This window comes from Mus pahari, chromosome 15, assembly GCF_900095145.1.
Source record: "Mus pahari chromosome 15, PAHARI_EIJ_v1.1, whole genome shotgun sequence".
Classification (NCBI taxonomy): Eukaryota; Metazoa; Chordata; class Mammalia; order Rodentia; family Muridae; genus Mus; species Mus pahari.
Genome location: NC_034604.1, coordinates 48,857,203 through 48,873,843, shown reverse-complemented (window position 1 = coordinate 48,873,843; position 16,641 = coordinate 48,857,203). Strand labels below are relative to the sequence as shown.

Sequence of the window (16,641 nt, the reverse complement as noted above, 5' to 3'; positions counted from 1 at the left end):
TCTTTCTTTCTTTCTTTCTTTCTTTCTTTCCAATAGACAAATGTTCTTACTGGCTTGTCATGCACTAAGTAGGTTAAACTGCCTGGCCAAGCAAACTCTAGAAATCCTCTATCTTGGCCTTTCTAGCACTGGGTTCAAGAGTTTGCTGTAACACCCAGCATTTCTATGTGGGTTCTGGGAATTGAACTCAGGTACTCATGCTTGTGGAGAAGGACTTAATGAATTGAGCTACATCCCCAGCTCTCCTGGCACTTTCAAGTTGCTAAAATCCTCCTTTGCCTTAAGCCAGTATGAGGATATGTTTTTAGAATTAGAAAGGTTGCTTTCTAAACCTTACTGCTAATACATGACTTTTTTTTAACCAGCTACGGGTGCCCCTGGGGTAGCCATGCAGCATGGTAGCATGCTCAGGGTTTTGCTTTGAAAAGAGGAACATGGAACCAAGTGTCTAGGGCCACACTGAAGGAAACCAGCATCCTTGTCAGAGAGAAGGGACCTTGTAACAGTAGTGGTACATCAATGGATGTCATTTTTGTTCTGCTAAGTTGAGCAATGTTTCTCTCAACAGAAAGTTGCCAAATGACACTTTCAAGGCTATAGTGACTAATTGGACTGCCAGGGGTGAGGAGGGACTGTGATGTGTCCCTACATTTTTATTATTGTCACACTCCTTTCTCTTTGCAGCAGAAACAGTGGTCTGGCACTATGAGTGCTGTTATTTGAGTCCATTGCAAAATGCTCTGATGCCTTCTACCAAGCTTCACTCTTATTGAACCCTCTAGAAGCAGCTGAGTGGCAGCAAGGCACCTGCTGCTCCTGCACTACTTCCCTGGCATACGTGTGACTACCAGCTCTTTGGGATCTCTGTGCAATTCCCTATGTGGCTCGCTGAGGGCAATTAACACAGAAAGTACAATGCCAATGATGTATTGTTCTCATATCGGGTAAAATGGCGGCTATAAAATGAAGGTGTCATTGACTTTTTAATCTTCTGAAACTAAAGCTTTCCTATTCAGAGCATCTCCACAATTATTGCTTTGTTGTTCTGAGGAGGTGTGCATTTACAAAAATGCTGGGCTATGAGGAACAAAGAGTTCATGAGCAGGACTAGTCAAATTGAGTTCTGTTTTTCACAACTTCAAGTGCCTTCACTGAGGGGAAAGTTGGCCATCCCTACAATACAGAGAGCACAGGCCCTTAGAATTTTACTACAAATCTAGAAATCAACTCAGCTCCCAGCTAACCACTAGTTCTTTTACTTTTATTCCTAAAGAGTCTGAGTCTTGGGCTGGGGGTTGGCGGGGAGGGATGCCGCTTGGCTGGTAATGCGCCTGCGCAGCATGCTTGAAGCCCTGAATCTAATCATCATCTATTCACAACAGGCACTGTGGCATGCATGCTGATGACAATACTTTCTGATCTTGGAGGGCATCACAGCATAGAGGGGAATCAGACGCGTCCGTCATTATTTCCCATGAAAAGAGTTCATAAGGAAATTACAGAATGTGAGGGGACTTTATGGGGAAGACGATGTTTGTAATGGGTTGTAGAGGTTAATTAGAAGCTTGCCACAGGGTCAAAGCAAAAGCCTTTTCTGAGACGGAAGTGTGGGCATGTCCACAGATGTCAGCTCTGAGACACCGCTGCTTGGCCACAGAAAATGCATGCAAGTTAAACAGGTGGGTGTGGATCAGACAACTTTGTGTGAAGCAGAGTGAATGGCTTTTCGGTTTATCCCCAAGGAAAACCATATGCAGAGGCCTAACTGGACTTGTGACTGAGAAACACTGCACAATGGTAAGTGCCGTGCATGAGGATCATGGAGAGGGGAAGAAGATGCTGAGGAGAGTGAGCAGGAACAAACCCAATGACCCATTTCATGCAGGACAGCAGCCTCCATGAGGGCAGTGGCCTGAGAGTGACGAATAAGGGTAGATAGTAGTCTGAGGGACATTTAGACAGGAGTCAGAGCTGACCATGGGTGATAGTGAAAGATGGGAAATCCAGTATGCCAAGTTTCATGTCTTGAGAAACTGAAGGTTGAGTAAAGCCATTTACCAAATTCAAGGATAAGTGAGAAAGAAACTTTAAAGCCATCTTAGCATTGGAGGCCTCCAGAATGATCAGGCATCTTCCACGATACCAAAGATCAGTGTGTCCGAGGAGGAGTTGCCCATTTCCAGGACACCACACAGGGTCCCTGCTAATTGGAGAGTTCAAATGACTGTTAATGCTAAATGTTCCATCTCTTTGAGAAACCATTGAGCTCGGCCTTCCATAAATGAACTATTGAGAACTCCCTTCTCCAGCATGTTGTTTGTGGAATAGGCTCATATTGCAGAAGACAGAGACAGAGACAGAGACAGAGATAGAGATAGAGATAGAGATAGAGATAGAGATAGAGACAGAGACAGAGACAGAGATAGAGATAGAGATAGCGATGGAGATAGGACCCAAAGGCAACTGTATCTCATCAAATTTCTGTCATGGCATTCTGACTGCAGACTACATTGTGGCTAGAAGAGATAGAACATTCAAACTTCTACTTAGTATAGAAAATATCTTATATGTTGCCATTGGTTTATTCTTGCTTACTAAATGAAAACTGCGAAAGCTGTCATTTAAATATATCTCTCCCAGAACCAAATCTTCTGTTCAACAAACAGGTGAGATATTCTTTTTTTTTCCAAAGCTCTTGTACACACTGTACATAATACATTAGACTCCCCCTAAACTGGTGTAAGCTTCATTCTCCTACTGTCACAGCATCTTAGAGTCTTTCCAATCAAGACTATTTTATCATGATTTAAATCCTTGATATGGATTTGATGTTCAGCTATTTGATGAGAATGGGAGTCTGAATGTAGCACCAAGTAAAATGAGTTAAGTTGACCTTGTTTAGTGTGAACACATCGATGTGGCAGGCTCAGAAAAGGTTGTCCAGTGACTTCACCTGTCATTCTAGGAGCCACAGTTTTTAAAGTTTTTTGGGGGGTGTGTAGGGACGATAAAGTTTCTAAAAGTAGTTTCTACTCTTGTTTCAAGAATAAGCACCTACTCTGTTCAGAAGTCCCTTTAGAAAAAGAGAGTATATCTTTCCTTCCCTGGGTGACAAGGTCAGAACAGCCCCAATACACCTTCCGTGTCCTCTAATTGAGTGCCAAGACTACCCAGAACACTGGAGGAAACACCAAGAAAGATGAGTGGAGATGACCACGAACCCCACATCTTTCACTACAATCCAGAAGTAGCCCTGATGTTGCTCATTTTATTCATCTGGGTTTACACACCGCAGAAGACATGCTTTATGGCTAGCTACAATTCTTTGCCTGTCTGGCTCAGAGAGAAATCCAGCAAACTCTCTTGGCTTTAGTCTCATGCAGCAATTGCTTTGATCAACTTTTAGGACATGAACATGTTATATAAACACAAAGCACAGTGAACTCACAAGAGCATCTTTGATATTCCATTGCTCAGCTTCTAGCACAGCAGATACGATTTGTTCCTGTTATTTATTTAATGGGGGTGGGGGCTCTCTATGTGCAGGTCAGAGAAAATTTTGATGAAGTCAGTCCTTTCTACCATGTGAGTCCTGGGTGTAAAACCCAGGTCATCACTTGGTGATAGACATCTTCTACCCACTGAGCTAACTAGCTAGTCCAGAGTTCATTTCTAAATATGAAAGTGGTGGAAATATACTAAATTAATGGCATTTGTCTCAGAGGTCATAGATCATTGGATCAACAGAAAATAAAGTTCTACTCTTTACTAGGACTCTGACACCATCCCTGTCTAAGGGTCATGGATGGATCCAGAGACCTTGAAGTCAGTAGAGCGTGCAGGATAGTCCCACTTACAAATTTCTCATGCTTTAGAAACTGCGTGTTAAAAGATTCTTGAGTGCTCTGTGTTGCCCCTGGTACTTTCTGGGATCAGAGAAAATGCCCACCTCCAAAGTTCATCTCAGAAAAAATTTTAAGGCAATTTATGAACAGACCTCAGTGATGTTTCCCGACCGTGGCTGCTGACATTCCTCAAAAAAAGAGCAAGACTCTAGGGCTGTGAAAGATGCTTTTATTCTTCAGTGAAGAACCTGTGCTTTCTTCTTTTCTGCCTTTGTGGTGAGCCCTGCTCTTTTTACCTGGCCAGTAATATTTGTTTGCTTCTGTTTGTTCAGGAGCACAGAGCTGTTTAAAACATTGGCCATGTCTCTGCCAGGCCCCCTGGACAGCCTCTCGCAGGCATTGTTTGTTATGATAGATGTGCTGGCTTTTTCTATTCTGGCACACTTGACATAAGCTACCTGACAGTAAATATCCCACATGCTGCCACAGACTGCTGCCAGCCTGACTTCTTACTCCTTAGCTTGTTCCAATACTTGTATGGCCGAGTTAGCATACCAAGTCCTATAAAATACAGAGGGGAAAAAAATCTTTCCAGGTCTCCACATTTTCTTTCAAAAGACTTTGCTTTTTAGACTCCAGAGTAACTCAAAGGGAGGTCCACATGGAGATGGTGAACTTTGAAAGCAGCTGATACCGACACTTGGGAAATCTCTGGTTATTGGATGGATTCACCATGAGGTTGAGCTGCCAATTTGTAGCTCACTTTCTTATGTATCAAAGTGAAACAGAAAGCTTAGAAAACACTTTTATTGTTCATTGGCTATGTATAGATTGCATTGGTTTTAAAAACTAGTTTTCAACAGACTAGAAAATTGAGCTGGGTAGGATCTTCAAGTTCCACTAGCAAATGCAATGTCGGGGGAGGCAGAGAATGAACATCTTCTTGGAGACAGGAGGGAGGAGGAATGGGATGAGGAACTGTGGGAAGGTAGACTTGTAGGGGAACAACAACTGGACTGTAAAAAATAAAAATAATAATAAAAAAAAGGAATTTGATCTGTTAAAAAGAAAAGAAAAGGAAAGAAATTTAAAGACCCTTCCATTATAAAGGTATAAAGCAATTTCATATAAGGAGATTATCTTCTTGTAAAAAGACATTTAGTGAAACCCTTTATTGACTTGTTTGATGCCAAATAGTAAATAAGATGAGGAGAAGATTGCTAACTATCCACCAAACCAATGTCCTCTTTCTTTCATACTAATGAAAGTGAAGCAGTGGCTGCCAAGACCCATTACCCTTCCCAGCTGCTCTTGCAATGAGGTAGACCAGATGACTCTGAAGGATGCAATCGTTTCTTCTCCTATGCCCAGACTGCTGAATATTTTTGTTTTATTTTGGCATTAACAAGAAGAAAACCCACCTGAAGCTGTATCATCTTGAATCATGGCATCCATAAAGTACAATGTACTTAGAGATGTACCCTTCTATCAAAAGCTCACAGCATGTATGTGTGTGCTGAGCATCCAACTCATAGCTATATTTGATTTCGCTTATATTTATCACCAGGTGCTCAGTGAAGAAATACTGTGAGCTCTTTTTAAGGTATGATTATGTTCTCAAGCTGGCGAAAATGTAGGTGTGGAGCTGAATGAAAATCCAGCTATAGAAATATTGATGATGGATAGGGATTTCAATTCTCATGGAGAGAGCAAGGCAGGCTGCACTGGCCTGGCAGGAGCTGAAGGGTTGGCATGGTGGGGGAATACTCAGGTGCAGACTGGAGAGAGGTGGGGAGGCTTATAGTCAATCAGAAAGCCTGCAAACCGAGGAGTAGATAAGAAAGTCAATTGACGGCAGAGCTCAGAATAAAAAGCAGAGTCTGGGAAGAGGCCAGCAGTTTAATAGTAGAAAGCAGATGTCAGAGGGAAAGAAATGCAGGTGGCTCTAGAGTCCCAGCAAGATGGGAGATCAAAGGCACTGAAGAGGCATGGCAAAGGAGGCAAGTGGATGCACACTTCCCATCCAAAAAGGAGTTCTGGAGAGGGAGTCCAAGCTGGCCCTGCCAACTGGCTCTTCTCCCTCAACTAGGGAAAAGCAAGGGATGTGAAGGGTTTGGCGCATGTGTGGTGCCTCCTTCATTTCATGTGTACCAAGGCACTGCACAGGTGAAGCTCAGAGGGTTCCTAATGACCAGGAAGAGAACTAGTCTATCACTGGTTCCATATTTTCACCCAATTTGAACAAAGTTCTTGTCATTTGAAAGAGGCATGTCCTGTCTCAGAATTTGCAGAGGGAGTCTTCTGGAGCCTTCCAGACCTGCTGTGCCTCTACTTCACCCTATTCCAGATGGTTTTTTCTAAATAGAGTAGTCATACCAAGGTTTGAGGCACAGGGTACAATACAAGTGTGTCTGGAAATCCCTTTGGGTGTGTAACCTATCAAGTTATATTTGTATGGATATGATGAGCATCTAATGAATAGTTCTCTCTCCCTCCTCACCCCTGTGTGTGTGTGTGTGTGTGTGTGTGTGTGCACAGTCACACTGCATAAACACATGTATATATGTATATAGGCAACCTTGCACGTGCTTGGGGAGGCCAGAAAAGGAAGTCTGTTTGTGTGTCTGCCTCAATTGCTCACCATCTTGTTTTTTGAGGCAAGGTCCTTTGATAAGCCTGAAGCTTCTTATTTTGGTTAGGTTGACCAACAAGCTCCTGAGATCTCCTTGTCTCCTCCCTCTCTCACAGGTGTCACAGTCACAAGAGACCCCCACCTATGCATGCTTATGACTTGATCTCCTCTTGTGTGCACAGTAAATGTTCTTTCCCACTGAGTCTCTTTCCCTGGCCCCTATAATAATAGTTGCTGCAATGCACAGTCTATTTCTTCTCATTTCCAAACCACAGTCATGTTCTTGAACTCTTCAGGTAAACAGAAGAATTCACCCCCTCACATGAAGATAAGCTCTCTTCCAATCATTACCAATGCAAAGCCGACAAAAGAGTTTTTAGGGCAGTGACATCATTTTGAGTTTCACACAGCAGCTTTCAATGGAGATTAGCTTTCACTTAATCCTTAAGATTGACGATTTTGGTTGAGCCTTACGATTTTCAAGATGAAGGTAGCTTTGGTTTAGGAGTCCAGCTGCCAATTAATAAAAACATTACCTATGGTAACTGGTTTAATGACTGGCAAGTGTGTTTAGAAGAAGGTCATCTGAATTTGAAAAGGCAGGACTATGTCAGGATCCTGTGTGTCTCCTTCTTTAGAGATAAAAATATCCAGAATGGATATGAATTTTTATTACAACTGTTCATAAGATGCATATCTTTGCAAATAGGACAAGAATAAGAAGCAACAAGCTTTATCAGCTTCTGGTGGGGAGAAGGCATTTATTTTGTGTGTCTTGTTAAGAACAGGAAAACTGGAGCGAGTTAGATGGGTGGGACACAGTGCTGTCATGACCTTGTTCGTGAAGAGTTCTGTGGTCACCTGAGAAGCCAAAATAGCCTAGTCTTGGTAAGGAATCAAACACTTTGCCTCTGTTCTGTCGCTCTGAGGCTGTGACAGCAGGCTGTCCTCCTATTTGTTATTCTGGGCCACTTCATGTTTTAAAGGGGCTTGAAAAGAATATTTCCAATCAGGTGACTTGATATCCAAACCCTCTAAACCTAATTAAAAATCTTGCCCCTAACATCTAGGCTTTGGCTCCACCTTGATACCTGGTGGAAGGATTTTCTGTTGCTCTCTTAATGCCAAGGAACCTGGAGAAACTGTGGGAAGGAAAGTTCCAGGGCAACCTGTCCTGTTTGCGTCCACAGCATTTCTCTGGATGATCCTGCTGACAGCCTGTGCCTACAGAGGAAAGAAAGAGCAAAGGGAGGCAGAATTATGTGTTCAAGATGAAATCTAGTTTGTAATTTCCCAAGAACAAACACATTACTTTATGACAAGCAAATACCCTGCAAGCCCCACCTTTGGTTTAGAGGTGGATCTAACAGAGATTATGCTGTTAGATCCTGTGGAAACAAACGTCTTTCTTCCAGTCTGGCCTTCCAGCAGGGTGGCAGGCTGGCCTCACATCTCCATTCTCCAAATGGACCCAGGCACATGAGCTCTGGAAGGAAGGAGAGAGCAAGAAAGGAGTCTATATTTTCAGGCAGGCTCTGACTGACTGGGAAACAGGAATGAACAGTGCGATTCTAAGGTTGCAAGCTCCAGAAGAAATTCCTGGGCCCAGCGTTTCCTAATTCCAGCACAGGGCCCAGCAAGGACCAAACCCTTTGACATGCCTGGTCCCCGGAGGAGATCTGAAAACTCTTCCTTTAAATCGGCCTTACAGTATGTCTTTTCAAATCACCAGTTTGTACTATAGCTTGTGTAATCTTGCTCTTTGTATCAGCTCTAGTGGATTTTGTTGTTTGCAATAAAAAAACACTAGTCAACACAATAAGTCTCCTTGAAAAATCACAATGGCAGTTCTGTGTGTGTGTGTGTGTGTGTGTGTGTGTTCTTTCGTATGGACAAAAGCGTGTGTGGAGGTTCATGCGCACACATGCACATGTGTGCATGACTATTAGGCATTTTCTTCAATAACTCTTCACTCTAGTTTATGAGAGTTTCCGTCTCATAAATGAAACTCCCACCAAGCTATCAATTCTGCTAGACTGGCTGGGCAGTCTAGGAGATCCAGGCTCATCCAGTTCCCATGTCTCTAGTACTGGGATTAGTTGGTCCCTCATGGTTATGCGGCAAGTGCTTTAGTGACTGAGCTCTCGCTTCACCTCACGGCAGCCTCCCTATAGTGTCTCCTATAGGTTCCCTCTTTACGTCTTCCTTTCCTTCTCACTGCTGGGTCTGGGAATGTGGCCTGAATACCTTTCTTATTTTTAGCTGTCATTGTCTTGCCATTTTTCTGGGATTTAATGGGTTTATTTACCTGAAAGAAAAGGATATATATATATATATATATATTCTTAACCCCCTAATCCCATTTCCATTTGAAGTTTCTCATTGCTATCCATGATAGAAAGGAGAGGAAAAGAAAAAGGCTACTCCAAAACAGTGTGGGTGGCAGGGATCCAGAAGTTCTTGTGGGTTGTCCCTGCCCTCCGTTACATGTCTTCTTCAGTCTCCTGGAATGGATCTCTCCAAGATCTCTCCTTCAAAGGCGTCAACTGCCTTTGTTACCAACTGAATGCTTTCAAATGTCAGACCCTTCCTTGTGTATGAAGGGACGTCGGATATGCTCATCATTCTGAAGTCACTCTTGCTATCTCTGCCCTGAAAACCACCTTATAACCGTAGCCACTTTAATCTGTCCCCAACCGCTAGCTTCACACCCCTGAGTCCTGAGAAGGATCGGTCCCTCGGCAGGCCACTGGCATTGGTTTGTGAGAGCTGCATGGCTCAGGGCTCTGTCTGAATGTACACTGTATTTGCCAAGGTGCCATTTTCAAGGCCTGCTCATTCTTTGAAGGAAGCAAGCCCCAAACAGGTGTTTAAAATGAAAGCGTGTGCGCAGCAGACTTCAGACAGGTGGAAATAAATTTAGCGAACATATTAAGCCTCTTTGATTTCTTTTGGGAGCTTATGCTCCCAGAATTCACACTCCGCTTAGATCTAAGAAAAGTCAAAACAGCTGAGAAGGGGAGACAACCTGGTAACGTCAGCAAGGAAGAGACTGGCTGGGGAGATGGCTTCGTGTGCAAGGCAATTGTCAGAGTGTGGCAACCTGAGTTCAGATCCCTAGAAACCACATCAGCAAGACGTGGCAGTATGTGTCTGTAATGCCAGCACTAGCATACCAGACGCGAGGCAGAGGCGAGAGCATGCCCAGACGCTCCCAATCCAGCTAGCCTGGCATATACAGAACAAGATGGAAGGAGGAGACAGATGCCCAAAGTGGTTCTCTGATCGATACATGTGTGTCAGCAGATACACACAAACACCCCCATGTCCCCTCCCCACTTGCACAAGAGCGCGCGGGTGCGCGCGCGTGCACATACACAAAGAATAATCAGTAGCCTGAAATAGAAAAGGAGGACGTTTTCTACTTTTAAGGGGTTAGGATTCATGCATCCATTTGATTTCTAGGTCTTCTCAGCACCGTATATGTTTATATCTCCACCATTTTCTTCAGAGGACTAAGGTGCCCTGCAATACAGCCTGTGGCACTGTGGTGGAAATGTGCCAAAATTAGATAAGGCTCTATTAACTTACACTGGTGCCAGCAAGGGGCTAGGTTTTTTGTTGTTTGTTTGTTGTTTTGGTTTTGTTTCTGTTTTTTTTTTTTTTTACTAATAGAAATTGTATCTACTGAGAAGCATTCAGAACGTCAACAAACAGCAACATTTTTTTTCAGCTACAGAGAGGTATTCTGTTAACAGAACAGCATTTATCTTCCTATAAGCTATATGAGAGACAAGTAAAGATGCAAACAAAAACAAAATCCAAAACCAAACAAACAGAGAACAAAACTGCTGTCCCAATATATAACTAACTTGTGCTGTGCACCAACAAGAACCTGCTTTATTTAGGGGGAGAGGGGAGGGGATAGGGGGATTTCGGAGGGGACACAAGGGAAGGGGACAACATTTGAAATGTAAATAAAGTAAATATCTAATAAAAACAAAGGGGGGGGGGGGAGAAGAACCTGCTTTAAATTTCCATGCCAATTTACAACTCCCAGACAGCACCAGGTAAGGATAGTGGCCATCGAAAATATCACCAGGACAGGGCTAACTAAAAACACATTTGGTCGTATGTTAACTATATACATACATATATATATATATATATATATATATATATATATATATATAGGCACTGTGCAGTTTAAAAACAAATCTTACATGGCCTTACATTTCAATTTTTTTTTCCTTAAAAGGAGTGAGTTCTCTACAGGGGAGTTAAATGCTTTACAGACAAGAAAGAAAACTGTGCTAGAGCCAACTTATTCATCATCATCGTCCTCCTCCTCTTCCTCTTCCTCTTCTTCCTCCTCTCCCTCATCCTCTTTATCCTCCTCCTCCTCCTCTCCCTCTTCCTTCTTTTTCTTGCTCTTTTCAGCCTTGACCACATCCTTTTTGCTGCATCAGCTTTTCCTTTAGCTCTGTAGGCAGCAGTAGCCTTCTCGTACTTCTTCAGCTCTGCAGCCTTCTTCTGCTTGTCATCCTCAGTGGTGCTGATCCACATCTCTCCTAGTTTCTTTGCAACATCACCAATGGATACATTAGGATGCTCACCTTTGACTTTTGGGAAGTACTCAGATTATAACAAGAAGAAGACTGAAGGAAGCCTTTAGGGAGCACTGAGGTCCTTGAACTTCCTTTTGGTCTCCCTTTTGTGGGGATGTAGGTTTTCATTTCTCTTTCATAACGAGCCTTGTCAGGCTTTGCCATATCGTCAAAGTTCCCCTTTTCTTTAGCAGACATAGTCTTCCACCTCTCTGAGCACTTCTTGGAGAACTCTGAGAAGGTGACAGAAGCATCCGGGTGCTTCTTCTTGTGTTCCTCCTGTCTTTTGCATAAAGAATGCATATGAGGACATTTTGCCTGTTGGCTTCTTAGGATCTCCTTTGCCCATGTTCAGTTGATTTTCCTCCTCAAGGCACAGAGTCACCCAGTGCTCACCTGGCTCTCGCTTACCCTGGCAATGTCCCTATGGAGCTCAATGTCCTGCAATGGCTGAAGGGGCTGGTTTTTAAAGAGATATTTCAGGTTCTCTTCCATGCCATGAAAGAAATTACCTTCTGTGGTGGGGTTGTTGTAATTAAAGCATCTCTTTTTAAAATGAGTGGAGTGGTATAAATAAATAAATAAATGGATGGATGGATGGATGGTCTGGATGAGGTTGATCAGCGCTTGCTGTGAACTCTGACCTTTTACTCCATATTGGACTGACTTATCAATTTACCACTCTGAAGCTAAGAACTCTGAAACTTTGCTATCCTGAACCCTCCTAGGATTACCAGTAGTACCAATTGAGTTCATAGTTTTGGTTGACAATATACAGATGGCCACATACTTTAGGAACAATACTGCTCACTCTAAGCAACTGTTGCTAAAAACATACTTTTTTTTTTCCTGGCTAGTGCAGTACATTATGTCACTGTTAGCCAAACCTTTTAAACCAGTTAGGAATGTTTCCATTGTAAAGGGACAAAAGTGATCTCTTGTAGAATTAAGCAAACTTATGAGTTTATTTTAGAGCTCTTAGAGGCTTCTAAAATGATAGAAAATTAAGGAGCTAGGCTTGGAGAAATGCACAGAATCATGAGTGTCTGCAATCTGACATGTATCAACAGAATTAGCCTGGCCAGGATGTTGTTGCCTCATTAGGTCTATGGCCAGTACCTCTGTTATTGAGGTGACAATCCCTCTGTAGTGGCTATTCCTGGTTGTCAACTTGACTGTATTTGAAATGAACTACAATTCAGAATTGGAAGGCTCACCAGTGAACCTAATCTGGAGACTGGGAGATAGAAGTTTCTGATCTGGATCTTGGTATGGAGATCTTGAGACACAGTGGTGATTGAATCCAGAAGATTAAGACAGGGAGATCTCCGAGTCCAAGGTCATCTGGGATTAAAGGTGTGGTGGCACACACCTTTAATCTGGGCTACACCTTCTGCTGGGGACCATATAAGCACATTGGAAGAAGGGAGTCTGTCTCTTGCTCTTTCGCCTTCTTGCGGTGTGGGACTCGGCAACTGCTAGATCCTTGGACTTCCATTCACAGCTACTACTGAACCATTGTTGGGATTTGGACTGCAGACTGTAAGTCATCAATAAATTCCTTTACTATATAGAGACTATCTGCAAGTTCTGTGACTCTAGAGAACCCTGACTAATACACCCTCCATCCCTTCCCCCCTCTTAATAATTAATAAAAATGGTTCTGATCACATTGTTGCCACCGATTCTTCCAGGCCTATTTCTTTGGCTGTAAATAGAAGCACTGTTGATCAACTCTGAGTCACAATTCATTCCATAGGCTCGATGCCACCATTTGTGGGATGGGAGGCTACAAAATGATAAAGGATGCAACCCTGAAAGCTACATTCATAGGGATCCCAGATGTTCAGCTCAAATACATTTATTTAGAACTTACTGGTTCTTCCATCAAGGGAAAATAGGAGCAACAATCCTTGGTGTGAATTCAAATCAGAGAAATTCCACCTAAATACTAATACAGAGAACGGACCATGACCTGCCTTGCCAGGGTCATGGTGGTTCTCGGTGAAATGGGTCTATGGTTTCACACTTTGTTATATGCCAGTCCCATTAACAAATATGGGAGCATTTCCTGGAAAAAAAAAAAATCTAGAAATGGCTTAAGCCCTACATCTTATGGAGTGCTGCATTTGAGTAGGAAAGCCATTGAGAGTTTTGACCCTACCACTCCGTGAAGAAGCTGGACCTGAGCATACAGGTCCCAAAGCACATTAAATCCAAAGCTAGGACCAGCTCAATTTCCCTGCCTCTAGCTGAGAGATAGTTTAAGAGCATCACCTGGCATCTCTCCCCTATGCATACATTTTAACGTTTTCCTTCCAGGGAAAGAACTCGGTAGACAATATACTCCTTATAAATATGTTTTGCAGTATTTGGAGATACAGGCAATCTGGGCTCCAAATTCTGCACTTGACCCCTGGATACCTTGGTCCAGGCACTGAGGATTTGCTAGATGTTTAACCTGATGCTCAGACAAAGAAAAGAAAGGAAACCCATTGTGCATTTATCTCAGACAGGATAGTTTGGAACAGCCACTATGTTTGAGGTCAGTTAGGCATAAAACAATGAGAAACTGTGTTCTGCATTCTCAGAGGTCTTAGAATTGAGATAAGCAAGCCTGGGCTACTTCCCAAATAAATTTCAAGTGTGACAGGACAGCTACTAAACAACTACAGGTTTGAAGGACACATCTAAAACTACCCTGTCGTCTTTTTTATAGGCATCCACGGCTTATCTAGATTTGGCTCTCTGGGTCCTCTGAGTAGGCAGGAGTGACACAGCATGCTGCCTGGGGACTAGTTATGGCCAAGAGCCTTCAAGAAAACATTGTGTGGGGAACTGCCTAGCTCAAGGTTCGGGCCGTTGTAGCAGTTTTCTATTGTGGTGCCAGTTATGTGACTGTTCTCAGATGGTTTAACTACAGTTGCTCTCCTGTTAGTCTCAGGATGGAATCACTGAGTAGTGGGCACTACCTACACTCAAAACTCTCCTGGGTTAACACTAGATCTTCAATGGAGAAGAATAAATATCTGCTGGCTTTCATCACTGGAACATGAGCCTTATTTGTTACAGCTTATTCGGGTAAATGTTTCTTTAACCTGGTCTATTCTTATAATTAAAAAAAGGCATATAAGCTAAAGTACAAATAAACACAACAAATATATTCATTAATTTAAACATTTAACACATATATAAACATTATTATAATAAGTAGGTGGTCAATGAAAGAAACAGTTCTTAGCTCAAAGGAATAAAAGATACAGTTTATTTTGAAGCCAAATATGAGTGGTCATGAACCCCAAACCACAGTTTTAGGTTACCTCAAATAACATGTTCCAATGAAGCAGCAAATTTATGAACTTTTTTAATAAAAAAATTTTATGTGTATGAGTGCTTTCCCTGCATGCATGTCTGTATACCACATGCATTCAATGTCTTAGGTGGCCAGAAAAATGCATCAGGTCCCCTGGACCATGTGGGTATTTGGAATTGAACCTTGGAATAACTCTAACACCTCTGGAAGAGCAGCAAGTGCTCTTACTTGCTAAGCCACCTCTTCAGACCTTGTGCAAGCTTTTCGTAGTAACAAAACAAAGGTGGTATAAATTAACACACTTTTCAAATAAGTCAGTGGGTACATTGGTTAGGCATCTTGAAACAAATCAGGGAAAAGTGTTAAAAGCCTCGGTCGATGACAGCATTCTCAGACCTTGGATTGGTAGAAACTTGGGGTCTGTTCACATACTCTAAGGGGTCTGTTCACGTAATCTAAAGGATTTTTATCTTGTCAGTCACAGGATATCAAGTCCGACACAGAGGTAAGCAAGGAATGACTAGGGTGCCAATGATAATCCAAGATAAATTGTAATTAGGCTCTGAATCTACAATATTCTAACACCTCACATTATTGAATAGCTATCTAATAAGTTAGCCTTTACAGGCATAAATTCCTTCCAGGAATTCTCATCTGCAGGGTCAAGTACCTTAAGTAAATAATTTAGTGTAAGTTGGTAATTTTAATGTATGACTTATTTATTATAGGTCTATACCAGACTCCCAGAAATCAGGAAGCAGAAGAAAACTTGGGAATTTTTTTATTAGATATTTTCTTCATTTACATTTTAAATGCTATCCCAAAAGTCCCCTATACCCTCCCCGCACCCTGCTCCCCTACCCACTCACTCCCACTTCTTGGCCCAGGCGTTCCCCTATATAGGGCATATAAAGTTTACAAGACCAAGGGGCCTCTTTTCCCAATGATGGCTGACTAGGCCATCTTCTGCTACCTATGCAGCTAGAGACATGAGCTCTGGGTGTACTGGTTAGTTCATATTGTTGTTCCACCTATAGAGTTGCAGACCCCTTCAGCTCCTTGGGTACTTTCTCTAGCTCCTCCATTGGGGCCCCTGTGTTCCATTCAATAGATGACTGTGAGCATCCACTTCTATATTTGACAGGAATTGGCATAGCCTCATAAGAGACAGTTATATCAGGGTCCTTTCAGCAAAATCTTGCTGGCATATGCAATAGTGTCTGGGTTCGGTGGCTGATTATGGGATGGACCTCTGGGTGGGGCAGTCTCTGAATGGTCCACCCTTTCGTCTTAGTTCCAAACTTTGTCTCTGCAACTCCTTCCATGGGTATTTTATTCCCTATTCTAGGGAGGAATGAAGTATCCACGCATTGGTCTTCCTTCTTCTTGAGTTTTTTGTGTTTTGCAAATTGTGTCTTGGGTATTCTAGGTTTCTGGGCTAATTTTGGCTGTCTTGTGAGTCCTAGACCACTTCTGGCTCAAAATATTAAACAGAAACTTAGCTATGTATTATTTATTCTATTGAACCATGTTAATACTTAAAATCCTAACAGGCTAATTCAAAGTCCAGACTCCCCATTCTTCTCTTTCTCCAGCCTGTTTCTGTATACTGACAACCATTCCGTTGCTTCTCTGCTCAAAACTACCTTGTGTCACAGAAGCAAGCCCTTTCCAGTCTTATCCAACTGACACCAGGCTAAGGGTGGTAAATCATAGGCATGGAGCCGACAAACACAGAATATTCAGGTTAGATGACTGGGAAGATGAGAGCAAGTTTGGGATCTTTACTGACACTCGTGGGGCAGAGCACATGGAAAGAGGAAGGAAAAAGAGAACATTTCAGAAGAAATCCCCATTTAAGACCCATGGTTCTTGCTGAAAGTGGCAAACTACAGGACAGGGCTCTCTGACTCTGGGCATACCAGCTTGGAGTTGAGCCCTATGATCTTTACCTGGACCTAGGAGCCTCTACAACTTTCTACCACCATTAACTCTGCAGTGCTCTCACCACCTACCATGGACAGAAATCCCCCTGAATCCATGAGCCCAAATGAATTCTTTTCTCCCCTACGGCAAGAGGAAAAACTGCATTTCAGAGATAAAGTATTTTTCTTGTAGGAAAAGTAAAAACATACAGTTGGTTGTTACAAGATTTTTCTTCTTCTTCTTCTTCTTCTTCTTCTTCTTCTTCTTCTTCTTCTTCTTCTTCTTCTTCTTCTTCTTCTTCTTCTTCTTCTTCTCCTT

The 16,641-nt window shown here is 42.6% G+C and overlaps 1 pseudogene; it reads right to left on the bottom strand.

Annotated features, from left to right (window-relative positions):
- Nucleotides 1-10,801: 10,801 nt before the first annotated feature.
- On the bottom strand, nucleotides 10,802-11,433 carry LOC110332863 (annotated as a pseudogene).
- Nucleotides 11,434-16,641: the final 5,208 nt, after the last annotated feature.